We start from the raw sequence: 16801 nt of genomic DNA, 5'->3' as shown, positions 1-16801 counted from the left end.
ATCAGAATCTTTTGTTCACTATGAGTGCTATTCCAGTTCTTCTAAGGGATTCTTGCCCACAGTAGTAGATATAATGGTCATCTGAATTAAATTCTCCCATTCCAGTCCATTTTAGTTCACTGATTCCTAAAATTCACTCTTGCCACTTCTAATTTACCTTGATTCATTGACCTAATATTCCATGTTCCTGAGCAATGTTGTTCTCTACAGCATCGGACTTTACTTTCATCACCAGTCACATCCACAACCAGGTGTTGCTTTGGCTTTGGCACCCTCTCTTCATTATTTCTGGAGCTCTTTCTCCACTTTTCTTCTGTAACATATTGGGCATCTACTGACCTGGGGAGTTCAGCTTTCATTGTCCTATCTTTTTGCCTTTTCATACTGTTCATGGGGTTCTCAAGGCAAGAATACTGAAGTGGCTTGGCATTCCCTTCTCCAATGGACCACGTTTTGTTAGAACTCTCCACCATGACCCATCTGCCTTGGGTGGCTCTACCTGGCATGGCTCATAGTTTCATTAATTTTGACAAGGCTGTGGCCTATGTGATCAGTTTGATTAGTTTTCTGTGATTGTAGTTTTCATTCTGTCCGCCCTCTGATGGACAATGATAAAAGCCTTATGGAAGCTTCCTGATGGGAGAGGCTAACAGTGGGGGAGCAAGTCACACCATGCAGCTTGGAGGATCCTAATTCCCTGACCAGGGATTAAACCTGCTCCTTCAGCAGTGAAAACATGAAGTCCTATGCAGCTTCCCTGATAGTTCAATTGGTAAAGAGTCTGCCTGCAATGGAGGAGACTCTGGTTCAATTCCTGGGTTGTGAAGATCTTCTGGAGAAGGGATAGGATACCCACACCAGTATTCTTCAGCTTCCCTTATGGCTCAGCTGGTAAATAATCTGCCTGCAATGTGGGAGACCTGAGTTTGATCCCTGGGCTGGGAAGATCCTCTGGAGAAGGAAAAGGCTACCCACTCCAGTATTCCAGCCTGGAGAACTCCATGGACTGTATAGCCCATGGGGTCATATGGACTTGACTGACTTGACTGAGAAACTTTCACTTTCACTTTCAACCACTGGACTGCCCGGGAATTCCCTATGGTGTATCCATTCTGACATTAATGCACAACAGGAATAGGCTATGAGAAACTTATTTAGCTTATTAAGTCACAAACTCTGGATCAGACTGCCATGAATTGACTCCTGGATCTTCTACTTCCTAACTTGGAGAGAAAGGGCAATTTACCTAACCTCTCAGTTCCTTCGTTTTTTCTTGTGTAGGATGGGGATAATAATATTAACATATTTCATGAAGTTGTTTTGAAGAAGTATTTACATGTCTAAATCACTTAAAAGTGTGTTCATGTTTATAGTAGGTGGTACTATATAAAATGTGCTTGCAATTATGATAAACAATAGGAATGATTAATCTACCCTACTGGCATCAGTGCTACATAAGTTTGCTAAATAAAAATAATTTTGGAAAATGACAAATAAAATGTTACTCTAGAAGCAAAAATCAAAGTTCTAGAGATAGATACTGTTTAACAATATGGATTATAAAATGTTCCTTGTCATAAAATGGCATACTAGATTGATAGAATTAACCTAGATATAAGATTACTCTGGAGGTTATGTAGAAAACCAGGAGTCATTGTGAGAGTGATCATTATTATGGTGATATAGTGTGTGACAGAGGGAAGGCAACAGTGTAGAGAAGGAGAGGAAGCTGTTTATTTAGCTATTATACCACTCAATTTCTAGAAATTTCTCAGAACTGTTTGGGAACATGATGTTACTTTTCAGTTCTCACTCAGAGATGTACTTGTTACCTCTGAGGTTAAAATAGTGTTATTGTAGCTATAATTTCGTCATCAGGTTGATCAAGGGACAAAGTTCACAGTAGAAATAATTAGGCAAGTATTTCAAAATTCTGTGTCCAGTTAGTTCATTCTCAACCAAACTGGAAAAGATAGTCAGCTTGCTCTGAAACCATTTTATCTATAGGATATGGTATGACTACAAATTATTTACTTAAGCAAACCAAATAGCATTCTTCTGTCAAATCCAAACTTCTGAGCTAACATGGTAGATTTATTTTCCCCAGTTGAAAGGCATGCTGTAACTTGAAAAATGACTCCCGTAAGAATACACAGAAGAACTATACAAAAAATATCTTCACGACCCAGATCATCACGATGATGTGATCACTGAGCTAGAGCCAGACATCCTGGAATGTGAAGTCAAGTGGGCCTTAGGAAGCATCACTATGAACAAAGCTAGTGGAGGTGATGGAATTCCAGTTGAGCTATTTCAAATCCTGAAAGATGATGCTGTGAAAGTGCTGCACTCAATATGCCAGCAAATTTGGAAAACTCAGCAGTGGCCACAGGACTGGAAAAGGTCAGTTTTCATTCCAATCCCAAAGAAAGGCAATGCCAAAGAATGCTCAAACTACTGCACAATTGCTCTCATCTCACATGCTAGTAAAGTAATGCACAAAATTCTCCAAGCCAGGCTTCAGCAATATGTGAACTGTGAATTTCCTGATGTTCAAGCTGGTTTTAGAAAAGGCAGAGGAACCAGAGATCAAATTGCCAACATCCACTGGATCATGGAAAAATCAAGAGAGTTCCAGAAAAACATCTATTTCTGCTTTATTGACTATGCCAAAGCCTTTGAATGTGTGGATCACAATAAACTGTGGAAGATTCTTCAAGAGATGGGAATACCAGACCACCTGACCTGCCTTTTGAGAAACTTGTATGCCGGTCAGGAAGCAACAGTTAGAACTGGACATGGAAGAGCAGACTGGTTCCAAATAGGAAAAGGAGTATGTCAAGGCTGTATATTGTCACCCTGCTTATTTAACTTATATGCTTGCTTAACTTATTTAACTTAACGCTGGACTGGAGGAAGCAAGCTGGAATCAAGATTGCCGGGAGAAATATCAATAACCTCAGATATGCATATGACACCACCCTTATGGCACAAAGTGAAGAGGAACTAAAAAGCCTCTTGATGAAAGTGAAAGAGGATAGTGAAAAAGTTGGCTTAAAGCTCAACATTCAGAAAACGAAGATCATGGCATCCGGTCCCATAACTTCATGGCAAATAGATGGAGAAACAGTAGAAACAGTGTCAGACTTTATTTTGGGGGGCTCCAAAATCACTGCAGATGGTGACTGCAGCCATGAAATTAAAAGATGCTTACTCCTTGGAAGGAAAGTCATGACCAACCTCGATAGCATATTCAAAAGCAGAGACATTATTTTGCCAACAAAAGTCCATCTAGTCAAGGCTATGGTTTTTCCTGTGGTCATGTATCGATGTCAGAGTTGGACTGTGAAGAAGCCTGAGCACCGAAGAATTGATGCTTTTGAACTGTGGTGTTGGAGAAAACTCTTGAGAGTCCCTTGGACTGCAAGGAGATTCAACCAGTCCATTCTGAAGGAGATCAGCCCTGAGATTTCTTTGGAAGGAATGATGTGAAAGCTGAAACTCCAGTACTTTGCCCACCTCATGCGAAGAGTTGACTCATTGGAAAAGACTTTGATGCTGGGAGGGATTGGGGGCAAGAGGAGAAGGGGACGACAGAGGATGAGATTGCTGGATGGCATCACTGACTCGATGGATGTGAGTCTGAGTGAACTCTGGGAGTTGGTGATGGACAGGGAGGCCTGGAGTGCTGCGATTCATAGGGTCACAAAGAGTCGGACAGGACTGAGTGACTGAACTGAACTGAACTGAGAGCTCATTATGACAAGCAAGTGCAAATTACTGGCTTTTTGCCTTTAAATTGCCTGGTTTTTAAAAAGCCTCCATTTTTCAGTTTATTATAGCCTAAGGGCTTCCCCAGTAGCTCAGTTGGTAAAGAATCTGCCTGCAATGCAGGAGACTCTGGTTTGATTCCTGGGTCAGGAAGATGCCCTGCAGAAGAGACAAGCTACCCACTCCAGTATCCTTGCCTGGAGAATCCCCATCGACAGAGGAGTTTGAGGGGCTACAATCTATGGGGTTGCAGTGTTGGACACGATTCAGTGACTTTCACATATATAGCCTAAATATGTTAAAGACATTCTCTTTAATTCTGAATTTTGTAGTCTATTCTAGAAGCGATGTATTAAATGCAATGTCTCTATCCTCTCACCTCACAAAATAGTAGGGTGATTTAACTGAGTAATGGATTATATCAGCCACCACTAGTAGATCACAATGGTAAAAGGGAAAAACTGAAATATGTTTAACCTACTGAGTGAGAGAAAGGGAGAGAGAGAGAAGGAGGGAGGAGAGAAAATAATAAAATAGTTGTATAATTTTTTTCTTATTTTATCCATAAGTATCTAAACAGAACTATTTAGTAGATATCTTTTATTTAAATGGGACTCACTGTGTTGAAAACTAACAATGTACAATGTCTGACCAGTAGGCTTATCAGGTTTAACTTTCTCAAAAATAATTTCTCAGTCCTATCAAGTAAATGTCACACTCTGATATATATTAAAAAAGTGTTTCCATATAAGTATAAACTTATGTGTATGCAGTCAATATTGATATAGGATGAATTTACTGCAAATCAGTCAGCAAACCAAAGCTGTAAGGTTTGATTATCTGCCATTTCACTGTACTGCTGCTGCTGCTGCTGCTAAGTCGCTTCAGTCGTGTTCAACTCTGTGCGACCCCATAGATGGCAGCCCACCAGGCTCCCCCGTCCCTGGGATTCTCCAGGCAAGAACACTGGAGTGGGTTGCCATTTCCTTCTCCAATGCATGAAAGTAAAAACTGAAAGTGAAGTCGCTCAGTCATGTCTGACTCCTAGCGACCCCATGGACTGCAGCCTACCAGGCTCCTCCATCCATGGGATTTTCCAGGCAAGAGTACTGGAGTGGGGTGCCATTGCCTTCCCCGGTTTCACTGTACTAGCACTGCCAAATCAAGTTGCAAAGACTCTCTTGTGATCCGTGGGCATAATAATCTACAAATGGGGATGTCAGTGGTGGAGTGAGGAACTATATGCAAGTAGTACTGCACTCCTGTTGTGCTTGGTGTGGAATTTACAGGTTTTTGCATATTCCATTTGAAAATAGATGACCTTTAATCCTCTGTATATTGAATTTTCTAATCATCCTGATTATAATTGAGAGATGAAAATTCAAGTCTTCAGAAAAGAAAAGATCACACAAAGATAATTATGTGTGTGTGTACCATGAGTTTTCAATTACTCCTTTCAGCTGGGACAAAAAGCCATTAAATTGACTGTGTTGTGATCCAAGAATTAATCCTTTTTCAAATGTTGCCTATTTTGATTAGAGCTTCAAATTGTTGGCTCTGTCACTAAATATAAAAGCTATCATAGTTCATGGAAAGTTCCTATACTTTTGCTATTACAGTAAAGGCAGTATAAATAATATCAAGAAATGCATCATTTTAAATCTTTTTGTATTTTATTTAAAACAACATTCCCCCAAATAATACATTTTAATAGAAACATTATCTCAACACTAGATAGACTCTTAGAGCACATCTATTTGAGCTTCTCATTTCTCCCAAGAATATATCAGAATACATTCTAAAATGTCTATCTCAGAAGGCAGCAGCTGGAATCAAGACTGCCGGGAGAAATATCAATAACCTCAGATATGCATATGACACCTCCCTTATGGCACAAAGTGAAGAGGAATTAAAAAGCCTCTTGACAAAAGTGAAAGAGGAGAGTGAAAAAGTTGGCTTAAAGCTGAACACTCAGAAAACAAAGATCATGGCATGTGATCCCATCACTTCATGGGAAATAGATGGGGAAACAGTGGAAACAGTGTCAGACTTTATTTTGGGGGGGCTCCAAAATCACTGCAGATGGTGATTGCAGCCATGAAATTAAAAGACACTTACTCCTTGAAAGGAAAGTTATGACCAACCTAGATAGCATATTCAAAAGCAGAGACATTACTTTGCAAACAAAGCTCCATCTGGTGCTGCTGCTGCTAAGTCGCTTCAGTTGTGTCCAACTCTGTGCAACCCCATAGATGGCCCCCTACCAGGCTCCTCTGTCCCCAGGATTCTCCAGGCAAGAACACTGGAGTGGGTTGCCATTTCGTTTTCCAATAGTCATGGCTATGGTTTTTCCAGTGGTCATGTATGGATGTGAGAGTTGGACTGTGAATAAAGCTGAGCACCAAAGAACTGATGCTTTTGAACTGTGGCGTTGGAGAAGACTCTTGAGAGTCCCTTGGATTGCAAGGAGATCCAACCAGTCCATTCTAAAGGAGATCGGTCTGAAACTCCAGTACTTTGGCCACCTCATGTGAAGAGTTGACTCATTGGAAAAGACTCTGATGCTGGGAGGGATTGAGGGCAGGAGGAGAAGGGGACAACAGAGAATGAGATGGCTGGATGGCATCACGGACTCGACGGGCGTGAGTTTCAGTGAACTCCAGGAGTTGGTGATGAACAGGGAGGCCTGGCTTGTTGCAATTCATGGAGTCCCAAAGACTCAGACATGAAATGACTGAGCAACTGAACTGAACTGAACTGAATTGTTAGATTTAGATCTTCATTATATAAAGCCAATTCTCTCCTCTCTGTAGTGTCCAATTTACTAGTCCCTCTCTTAGATTATGGTGCGGGGAGCGAGCTCCGCCTCTGGCAAAGGTCATGAGGAAGGAGGCTTGACATACGCAAAGGCAGGATCAAGCCTCAGGAGTCTCCCTGGAAATTCTTGAGCAATCTACCCCCAAAACCAGAGTCTGCCTACTTTCTGCTTTGTGCTGTCACCTACACCTCTGACTGTACAGGGGGCTGTCCCCCACTACCTCTCTCTGAAAAAAGAGTTAGCTTACAGCTCCAGTTAATAATTCTTGGGTGTGACAGTGTTTCAACCTACAAACTCCTTTGGAAGTCCTCTAGCCTGCCTGAATAGGTTTTTTCCGGCAACATGTGATTGTTCAGAGCCTCCCAACTGTGAGAGGCAGGAGATGTTCTAAACTGTCTAAACACAGATTCCTTTGAGTAGTTAAAAGATTGATTAGAAATTGTATTGGTGAAGGGTTTTTCACTTGTTGGGCCAATGTTTGCTGCTAAGTCTCCATATCCCTTACCTACTGTGTCCTTGGCGGTGTATTGATTGATATAATGGGTGTATAGAAATGTAAGCAGTTGCCTCAATGTTTGTAACCTGGGACCCTTGAGTTAATTCTTTTTCTTGTTATAGCCCACCACACCTTTGCGCTGTAGGAATGCAACTTTATCTAATGCTTTTGGAGGGTGGCTCCTGACCAATCACCTTTAGAGAAAAATAAGTTTTCTGAAGAAAAGGTCTTAAAATGTTAACAGGCCTCCGGGCCAGAAGATGATGCAAATCACCTAAGCTTTTGCATATAATAAGTTTGCAGGAAGAAAGCCTGGCTTGCTGCATGACTCTACCCCTTCCCCCATTATCCTCTATGCATAACTTAAGGTATAAAAACTACTTTGGAAAATAAAGTGCGGGCCTTGTTCACCGAAACTTGGTCTCACCATGTCGTTCTTTCTCTTACCTTCTGGCTGAATTATTCAGCCTCTTTTCTCCACTGAATTTCCTCACTGAGCTATCCTTATTTCAGCCTTTTTTCTCCACTGAATTTTCCTACTGAGCTATCCTCATTCTATTACTCTTTATATCCTTAATTAACATTTAATTAAGCAATTGTTTCCTGATCTTTGCCTATGCCGTCTCTCCTTCGAATACCCTGGATCAGCCGGGGCTGGTCCTCGGCATTATGGGATATCAAAGCAAGTAAATTTCCACTTTTTATTTAAGAATCTTTCAAAATATGAAGACCACATTCTAGTCTCAAGTCTTATATCTCACATAAATAGCCTCAGCATCTTCAACCTGATTATTGAGGTTTTTCTTTAAGTATGGCTGCCAGAATGAAATATTCAAAAGACTATCATTTATGTTCACCAACAGATGAAAGGGAAAACAAAACGTCATACTTAGATTCAGTGGAGCATCATTCAGCCTTAAAAAGTAAGGAAATCCTGTCACATGCTACAAAATGGATGAACCTTAAAAACATTGTGCTAAGTGAAATAAGCCAATCATGAAAAGACTGTATGATTCCACTTATATGAAGTGCTGCTGCTGCTGCTGCTGCTGCTGCTAAGTCGCTTCAGTCGTGTTCAACTCTGTGCGACCCCATAGATGGCAGCCCACCAGTCTCCCCCATCCCTGGGATTTTCAAGGCAAGAACACTGGAGTGGGTTGCCATTTCCTTCTCCAATGCATGAAAATGAAAAGTGAAAGTGAAGTCGCTCAGTCGTTTCCGACCCTCAGCGACCCCATGGACTGAAGCCTTCCAGGATCCTCTGTCCATGGGTTTTTCCAGGCAAGAGTACTGGAGTGGGGTGCCATTGCCTTCTCCAATATGAAGTGCTAGGGTAGTCCAATTCGCAGGGACAGAAAGTGGACTTGGGCTTTCCAAGGGCTGGGGAAGGAAGGGAATGGGGAACAGAGTTTCAATGAGTTTCCATTTTTCAAGATAAAAGAGTTCTGGAGACTTGTTAAACAGCAGTGTCAATGTACCTAAGAATACTGAATTGGACACTTATAAATGATTAAGACGGAAAATGTTGTGTGTATTTTGCCACAATAAAAACAAACAGAAAAAAAAAAAAGGACTATCATATGCTTTGAGGCAATCCTTCGCATTTGTAAGTTTTTATTACAATTTTGATTGAAATAAATAATGAAATAAAGAAATGTTGGTCAGAGTGACCACGTTAACTCTGGAAATTAGCGGAATGTATACAAATAAAATATGTTTCAGGGATCTTTTCTTAGAACCAGCACATTTAAGACCATATTTTAAAAAGCCACTAAGGACTCACCTAATACCTACCATACCAAAATAGCAGCATGGGTTTATAAGAAGCAAACTTTGATTCTATATTTATTTGTAATTTTCTTCACTGATCATGCATGTCAAATCTCTTTTTCATTAATAAGGTTTTGTTTAATGCTTTCCTTCTGAAGATTTCGTTTACTACTGTGTTCCTTCCATTAAATAGAACTACTAACCCTGAAATTAGTGTAAGAGATAACCAAAGAAAAACTTTCAAGAGTGATATTATGGACTGAATTGTATCCTTTAAAAATCCATATGTTGAAGCCTCAATCTCTACTGTGACTATATTTGGAAATATGGCCTCTAAGAAAGTAAAGTTAAATAAGATCATAAGGGTGGGGTTCTAATTTGATAGAACTGGTGCCCTTAATGTTAAGAGGAAAAGACACGAGACATATCTCTGTCTCTCTTTCAAATGGCAGAGAGGAAAGGCTATGTGAGGACACAAAAAGAAGGTAGACCTTTGCAAGCCAGAAGAAGGATCACACCAGAAGTCCACCCTGTTGGGACCTTGATCTTAGACTGCCAGCCTAAGGAACTGTGAGCAAATAAATTTCTGTTTAAGCCACCCTGTAGTATTTTGTTAACACAGCCCAAGCAGACTAATGAAGGTAATAAGAGAAAGGTGAACTGGTTATGGATATCAGAGCTGGAGAAACAACTCCATGATATAGTGTCTTACAATCCCCATCCAACAGAAGGCAATTTATATCTAGTATTTCCTGGTCATCAATCTAGCAACAGAAGGCAGTGCAGGCAGGTTACTTCCTTCCCTGGGTAGATAGAAGAAAGCCACTGATACCATCAAGTGAGACTAACAATACCAGGTAAAACCACTACCACTACCACAGGTGAAGTAGATCAACCCATCAAGAGCCCCACTGACTGTTAAGAATGGGGGAATCATTCTCCCCCAGAAACTTTCCTTCCCCCACCAAAAAACACCATAACTGGCAGGCAGCACCAGCAACAAGGATTGTACTTAGTACTCATGGTCTTGAAAATTCTTTCTCATCCAGAAACAAGAGATGGATAAAAGGGATCCCAGAAGAAACAGAAACTGGCTAACTGGTAAGTATTCTCCTGCCTGTGACTGAGAATCCTCTCCCTAGTTAGAGATATCAGGTGGCCAAGAGAAACCAACAAGATAGATCACACTACAAGAAGGGCCCAGCTCAGGAAATGCTTATGATGAAATATGATTTTGTCACGTGTATGCTTTCCAGTATGTATGCCTTTAAAAATGTCCTTCTCTTGCCTTTTGCACTTGCTAGAGATTCCAAAACCATGTTGAATAAAAATGGTAAAAACTTACATCCCTTGCCTTGTTCCCTTAGAAGAAAACATTTAAATTTTCACCATTTAGTCTTTCACCATGTTAGCTTGGGATTATTTTTGTATATGGTCTTCATCAAGTTTAAGTTTCTCTCTATTCTTAGTTTGCTGATATTTTAATTTTTATTTATTTTTCCATGAATGGGTGCTGGATTTTGTCTAATACTTTTCCTACATCAGTTGATAATATCCCAAGATTATTCTTCTTTACCTGTTGGTATGATGTATTGTATTAATATTACATCAATTGACTTTCAAATGTTGAGTCAGTCTTACCTACCTGGAATAAATCCCACTTGGTAATGATATGTAATACTTTTTTATAAATTGCTCAATTTTATTTGCAAAAATTTTGTTTAGGATCTTTGCATCTCAATTTATGAGAAATATTTGTCTTAAATTTTTTCTACTTGTTATATCTGGAGGAGGTCATGGCAACTCACTCCAGTATTCTTGCCTGAAGAATTTCCATGGACACATAGTTACTTGTTCCACCAGGAGCCTGGTGGGCTACAGTCCATGGGGTCACAAACAGTCAGACACACTGAGTGGCTAAGCACACAGCACATATTTGGTTTGATATCTGGGTAAGAAAGCTCTCATAAAATGAACTGGGAAGTGCTTATTTTTCCTAGAATAGATTGCATAAATCTAGTATTAATTCTTTAAATAATTGGTAAAATTCTCTAGTGAAACTGTCTAGGCCTGGAATTCTCTATTTCAAAGATTGTAACCACACATTCAAATTCTTTCATGGTTATGTAACTATTAAAATTCTCTATTTCATCTTATTTGACTTGTGTGGGTGTTTTGCATAAAACAAAGTATTATTTACTGGAAAGATAAATTATTTGAGATTTACCAATATTTTCTTTGTTTTCTGTGCATGAAATGATTGTGAATAAAAGCAAGATGTTTCATTTTTCTAGCAGGTAGAGCAGGAAATTAACTGATGTGACACAATTTAAAGACATGAAATTCTCATCTTTTGGATTATATTCTTTTCAGAAAGCATGAGTCCTCAAGGTACAGAGGTATTATGTTGGTGTTGATTCAAGGTTTCTGAAGGTTGGCAGTATTAGAAGATAAAGAATGACACCTGCATGTTTCCTTTATGTAAATTATTTGGCTTTAAAGTATACTATGGAAAGAGCCCAAGAACAAGTAACATGAACATATTGCTTTGGCATGAATTGCCATGACAAGTCTGTCTTAAGTGAAACTGGAAAATCCCAGCATGTCTATTCAAATTTCTATAAGACAGAGTAAGTAAAGCTATGGTAAGTTGTTTCTCTGACTAGTAGACAATCACCAAAGCTATGGCCTTTCATATTCCCCCTTTTCATACCTCACCTAACTTTCTTTCTGTTCTTTTAAAAAATGTATTACATTTCATAGAGAAATTAGGTTAAAATTACTATGTGAAATACTGACATATACAGAAAATACAAAACATTATTTTGTGGAGTTAAACATAAGTTATAGCAACATTTTAACCCTTTCAACATAAAATTTAATTATTATTATTTTGAATTGTGGCAAAGCACACATAGCATAAGACTTATCATCTTAACCATTTTTAAGTAGATAGTTCAATGGCATTAAGAACACTCACACTGTGTGCAATTATCACCATTAACCATCTCCGGAACTCTTTATTTTGCAAAAATAAAACTGTGTGATTAAACAGTAACTCTACATTCTCCTTATTATCCCAGTGTTAGGTAACAACAATCTACTTTCTATCTCTGTGAATCTGAGTACTCTAGGTACTTCTTATAAGTGGAACTATACAATATTTGTTCTTTTATAACTGGATTATTTCACTTAGCATAAGGTCCTCAAAATTCATCTGTGTTATATCATGTCAGACTTTCCTTTGTTTTTAAGGCTGATTGAAATCCTAAGGTATAGAAATAGCACATATTGTTTATCCATTCATTTATCTATGGTCACCTGGATTGCTTCCGCCTTTTAGCCATTATGGATAATGCTTCTGTGAATATGAATATACAAATACTTTGAATACCTAATTTCAGTTATTTTGGTTATATATCCCAAAGTGGAATTTCTATATCATATGGTAACTCTATTTTAACTTTTTTCATACTGTTTTCCATAGGGGCTACATTTTACCTGCTGACTGACAGTGCACAATGATTGTAATTTTTCCATATCCTCCTGAAAAATTCTCATATTCTCTTTTGTATTGTCTTTGATATGGTCTCTTTGATATGGTCATTTTAATGGGTATAAAGTGATATAATGTGATTTTAATTTGTTTCCCCCTAATTATTAATGATGTTGAACATCTTTTCATGTGTTTATTGTCTATTTGTATTATCTTCTTGATAAAATACTATTCAAGATTTTGTCTATTTTGTAAAATTGGGTCATTCATTGATCTTCTCCATTTTTCCCTCTTAAGTTTCATTGGTTTCTGTTGTTATTATTCTTATTTTATTTTTTTGATTACCTTTGTTTCTTCTTTTCTAGTTTCTTGAGGTAAAAATTGGATTATTGAGTGGAGATTTTTCCTCATTCATAATGTAATGTTTAGTGATATCAATTTCTCTTTCAGCATCATTTTAACCTGATGCTCATTTTTATACATCACTTTTTAATTTTAATTGATTTTTCTATGGGTTTATTTTACTTCTTTTGAGACTCCTGCTTTGATTCATGGGTTATTTAGAAGTGTATACGTTTCGCTTTCCCCAAAATCTTCATATATTTTGATATATTCTTTCAGTAATTCATTTCTAATATAATTCCATTTTCATCTGTGAACATAGCTGTGCAAATTTAATTAATTAAAATTATTGAACTTTAATAAATTAGTATGTTCTCTCTTGGTGAATATGATTTGACCACTTAAAAGTGTATTCTGCTGTATTTATGGCATGTTCAACTCATGCCAATTACATTCTATTGATTGATATATATCCTTGCTGATTTTCTGTTTAGCAGTTCTATCTTTACTAATAAATGGTTCTTGGCATCACCGACATTAATTGCAGATTTATTTATTTTTTCTCTCATTTCTCTCACTTTTTGCTTTATATATTTTGAGGCTCAGATTTTTGGTGATATTTAGGATCGTTATGCCTGCTAGGTTAACTGATTGTTTTTCATTATATATTGCCTCTATTACGCCCCAGTATTTGTCTTTGTTCTTAAATTTACTTTATCTGATATTGATAGTCATTATTGGTTTTTATTTAATGATTTTTATTATATTTTTACTTTATTTTCACTTTCAACTAACCTATACCATTGTACTTAAAGTGAGTTTCTACTATAAAGCATATATATGAGTCATATTTTGTTTCTCAATCTGCCAACCTATTCTTTTTAATCGAATATTAAATGATTTACATTTAAAGATATTACTGATGTGTTAAGGGATAAATCTCCCATTTTATTATTTGTTTTCTATTTATTAGTTTGTTTGTTTCTCTGTTTTCTTTTGTTGTTTTACAATTATTTACTTGAACATGTTTTTAAAGATTTCATCTTGATTATAATCATTCAATTATCCTCACATTACATTGTCTTGAGTCTTATTTATGCTAAGTAAGGGTGGATGCTCAGATTGCTGCAAGACACAGCTTGTACTACACAGATGGAGAAACTTGAGCATGGACTGCTTCAATCAAGCAGGTAATGGAATATCAGCTTATCACTTGATCACACTGATACTACTTCAGCAGCATAATAGGGGCACTGCTGTATTTTTTCACTGGAAAGGAAATAAAATATCCCAGCTCAATACACTACTACTATTGAGCAGGTGAATCAGAATACCACCACCTGCTTCAACCAGGCAGATTAGCTCCCTACTCTGCCCAGCAAACACTATTGGAACCATTGGAAGCTTTTTTGGGTAGTGGACGAGCAGATTGTAATATTTGCCCCCTGCTTGACTCTTCTAAAATTACAGTTTGTTTTTTGTTGTTGTTGTTGTTGTTAGTTGATATTTGCCTGATTCAGGGTAGATATTGTTAAAAAGGTATTTTCTTGTTTGACCACCATTTTCCTGGTCCTTTATCCAGGGATTCCTGGATTGTGCCTAATCACTTTTCTGAGTTGGAGACTTCTGAAGCCCCTAACAAGGATACATTGAGAGTAATAGCTATGTTATAAAAAGCAACAGCTGGTTTCATGGGGAGGGAGGAGGGTTGAGGATGGGGAACACGTGTATACCTGTGGTGGATTCATTTTGATATATGGCAAAACCAATACAATATTGTAAAGTTAAAAAATAAAATAAATTAATAATAAAAAAAACAACAGCTGCTTTTGGATTCTTCAATCCCAAAAGTCCTTGGCAGTCCATCTTTTCTTTCCAGTGTTCAGAGTCTTCTTATGCTTGTTGGTTGTGTTGTACCTAGATTTTCTTGTCATAAGTGGAAGGGCCTTTGAGGAAGTTGGATATTACTTTTTGACTGGAATATAAAGTCTTTGATGAAAGGTTTATATTGTGTTAAAACATATTTTATAAACATGGAAATATAGCAGATTTGGGGATGATGAAATGGTACTAACATAGTTTTTAATCTTATAATAATAAATTGTAAACTAGATAAACAAATAACCAAAAATACCCACAGATAATGTCTATAACAAAAATAAATGGCAAATTATTCCCATTAAATCTCACAAAAAGTGTATGGGTACAATTAACTGATAACTGCAAGTGCTGCATGATACTTAGATCTGTTCTGTTAGCAGAAGAAAGTAATGGGGTTTTGCACAGAACTGATATACCAAAGTGAAACAACAGATAAGAATTGGATATTTCAGAAGTTGTATTTGAAAACTGAGAGGGTAACAGGCAGGAAGGCTAGAGGCCCCCAAACGGAGGAAATAGGCTGCAAGTGTTAGACAATTTTTAATCTCTCTCTTAAGTGGCAGGAGGAAACAAACTACAAGTGTCAGATTGTTTTCCCTTCTCTATACAAAATTAAAAGGAAGTTTCTTGTAAAATTCTGTGTTGCCACAATGACACCTGGTTCCACCTAAGCTTAATTTTTCTCAAACCTTGAGCTAACCAATGCGTTTTTCTTATGGAAATGTTTTTCTTAAGCTATGTTAATGAACTATGTATTTACCTAGTCTTTCTTCAAGCCTGTTCCATTTAAGACTCAGAATCTACTTGACAAACCAGTATGTTTTACTCAACAAACCAGTATGTTTTACTCATGCAAATATTCTCTTAAGCTATGTTAATGAGACTGTATATTTGCTTGGAAACCTGCCTTTCTTCGAGATTCATGTCAATCATTTTATGGCCCGGGATGACTCACCTTGTGCCAATGTTATCTCAAAATGAATGTTGTGGGTGAGGGACCTGGTACTACTCTCTGAGTATTGAGACATTCCCTTTCTCTAATTAGCTGCCTGCAAGTAGGTATATAACTTCCTGCTAAAGACTAGCAAGGAGGCACACTTTCTGACCCCTTCTGATGTTTGTGTCAGAAGCCTTCTCTATCTTTTTGACACTTTAGTAAAACTTTATTACTTAAAAGCTCTAAGTGGTCAAGCCTCATCACTGGGCCCGGATTGAATTCCTCTCTTTTGGAGGCCAAGAACCCTGGCATCTTTCACGGCTTAGCAACAACTTTTCAAAACAACAGCAAAAACTTAGAGGGGCTTTGACTACTCCACTAGCTAATGAGTACATGGGAATCGATGAAAAGAATGATAAAATCTTTGAAGCATTCTCATCTCCATGAACTCTCACTTTTAACTCACTAAAACACCCTTGTGGAAGAAAGGCCTACAGTAGTAAGAAACTCTTTGGAATAGATCTCAAACTGATAAGTGTTGGGAAACTGAGATAACTAATAAATAATAATAACCCGAGAGAAACAGAGAAATTTCAGAAAATAAGGTAAGTATCTTTGAACTATTTACAACCATAAATTTCAAAGTAGTATGTTGAGCTAAATTTAGCTATATTGAGCTAATTTTTTTCAAATGTTCAGGAAATATAACTTCACATTAAATATGAACAAGTGAAAAATCATTAAATTAAAATTCTGTTGTGGTGGGCATAAAAATAACCCCTCAAAAATAGTCATGTCTAAATTCCTGGAAATATTGGCTTTGTAGGTTATATGACAAAGGGAATTAAAGTTGCAGATGGAATTAAGATTGCTAATGTTAGGTAGGAAGTTAGGGATGGGCAACCGAGAGTTGGCTGGCTGAAAGGGATGCAAACTGATCTCTCAACTGCATTCCAGACACACCAAGGAGCACTCACAGATATGCTACAAAATAACCACAGAAACTTTTCAACTCCTGCACATGTGCCCTAGGCATACAGTGGGTATAAAATAACCACAGGGGCTTCTCCAAGTAACCTTAGGCAGTTAGGAGCCCATTAAGGTCTCATGAATATTCTACATCTAATTATAACAGACTGAATGATGGGAAGACATGTGGCAATACAAAAAGCACAGCCTGTTGATATATAACTTGGAGTTGTCAATTGCCTTGAATGTATGCCTATTTGCATTCCCTTTCATTGACTGGTGGTGGGTATAAGCCATACTTTGCACATGGCATAAACAAAA

This window comes from Bos mutus, chromosome X (assembly GCF_027580195.1).
Source record: "Bos mutus isolate GX-2022 chromosome X, NWIPB_WYAK_1.1, whole genome shotgun sequence".
NCBI classification, from domain to species: domain Eukaryota; kingdom Metazoa; phylum Chordata; class Mammalia; order Artiodactyla; family Bovidae; genus Bos; species Bos mutus.
The sequence above is the reverse complement of the archived record's forward strand: the minus strand, read 5'-3'. Positions refer to the sequence as shown.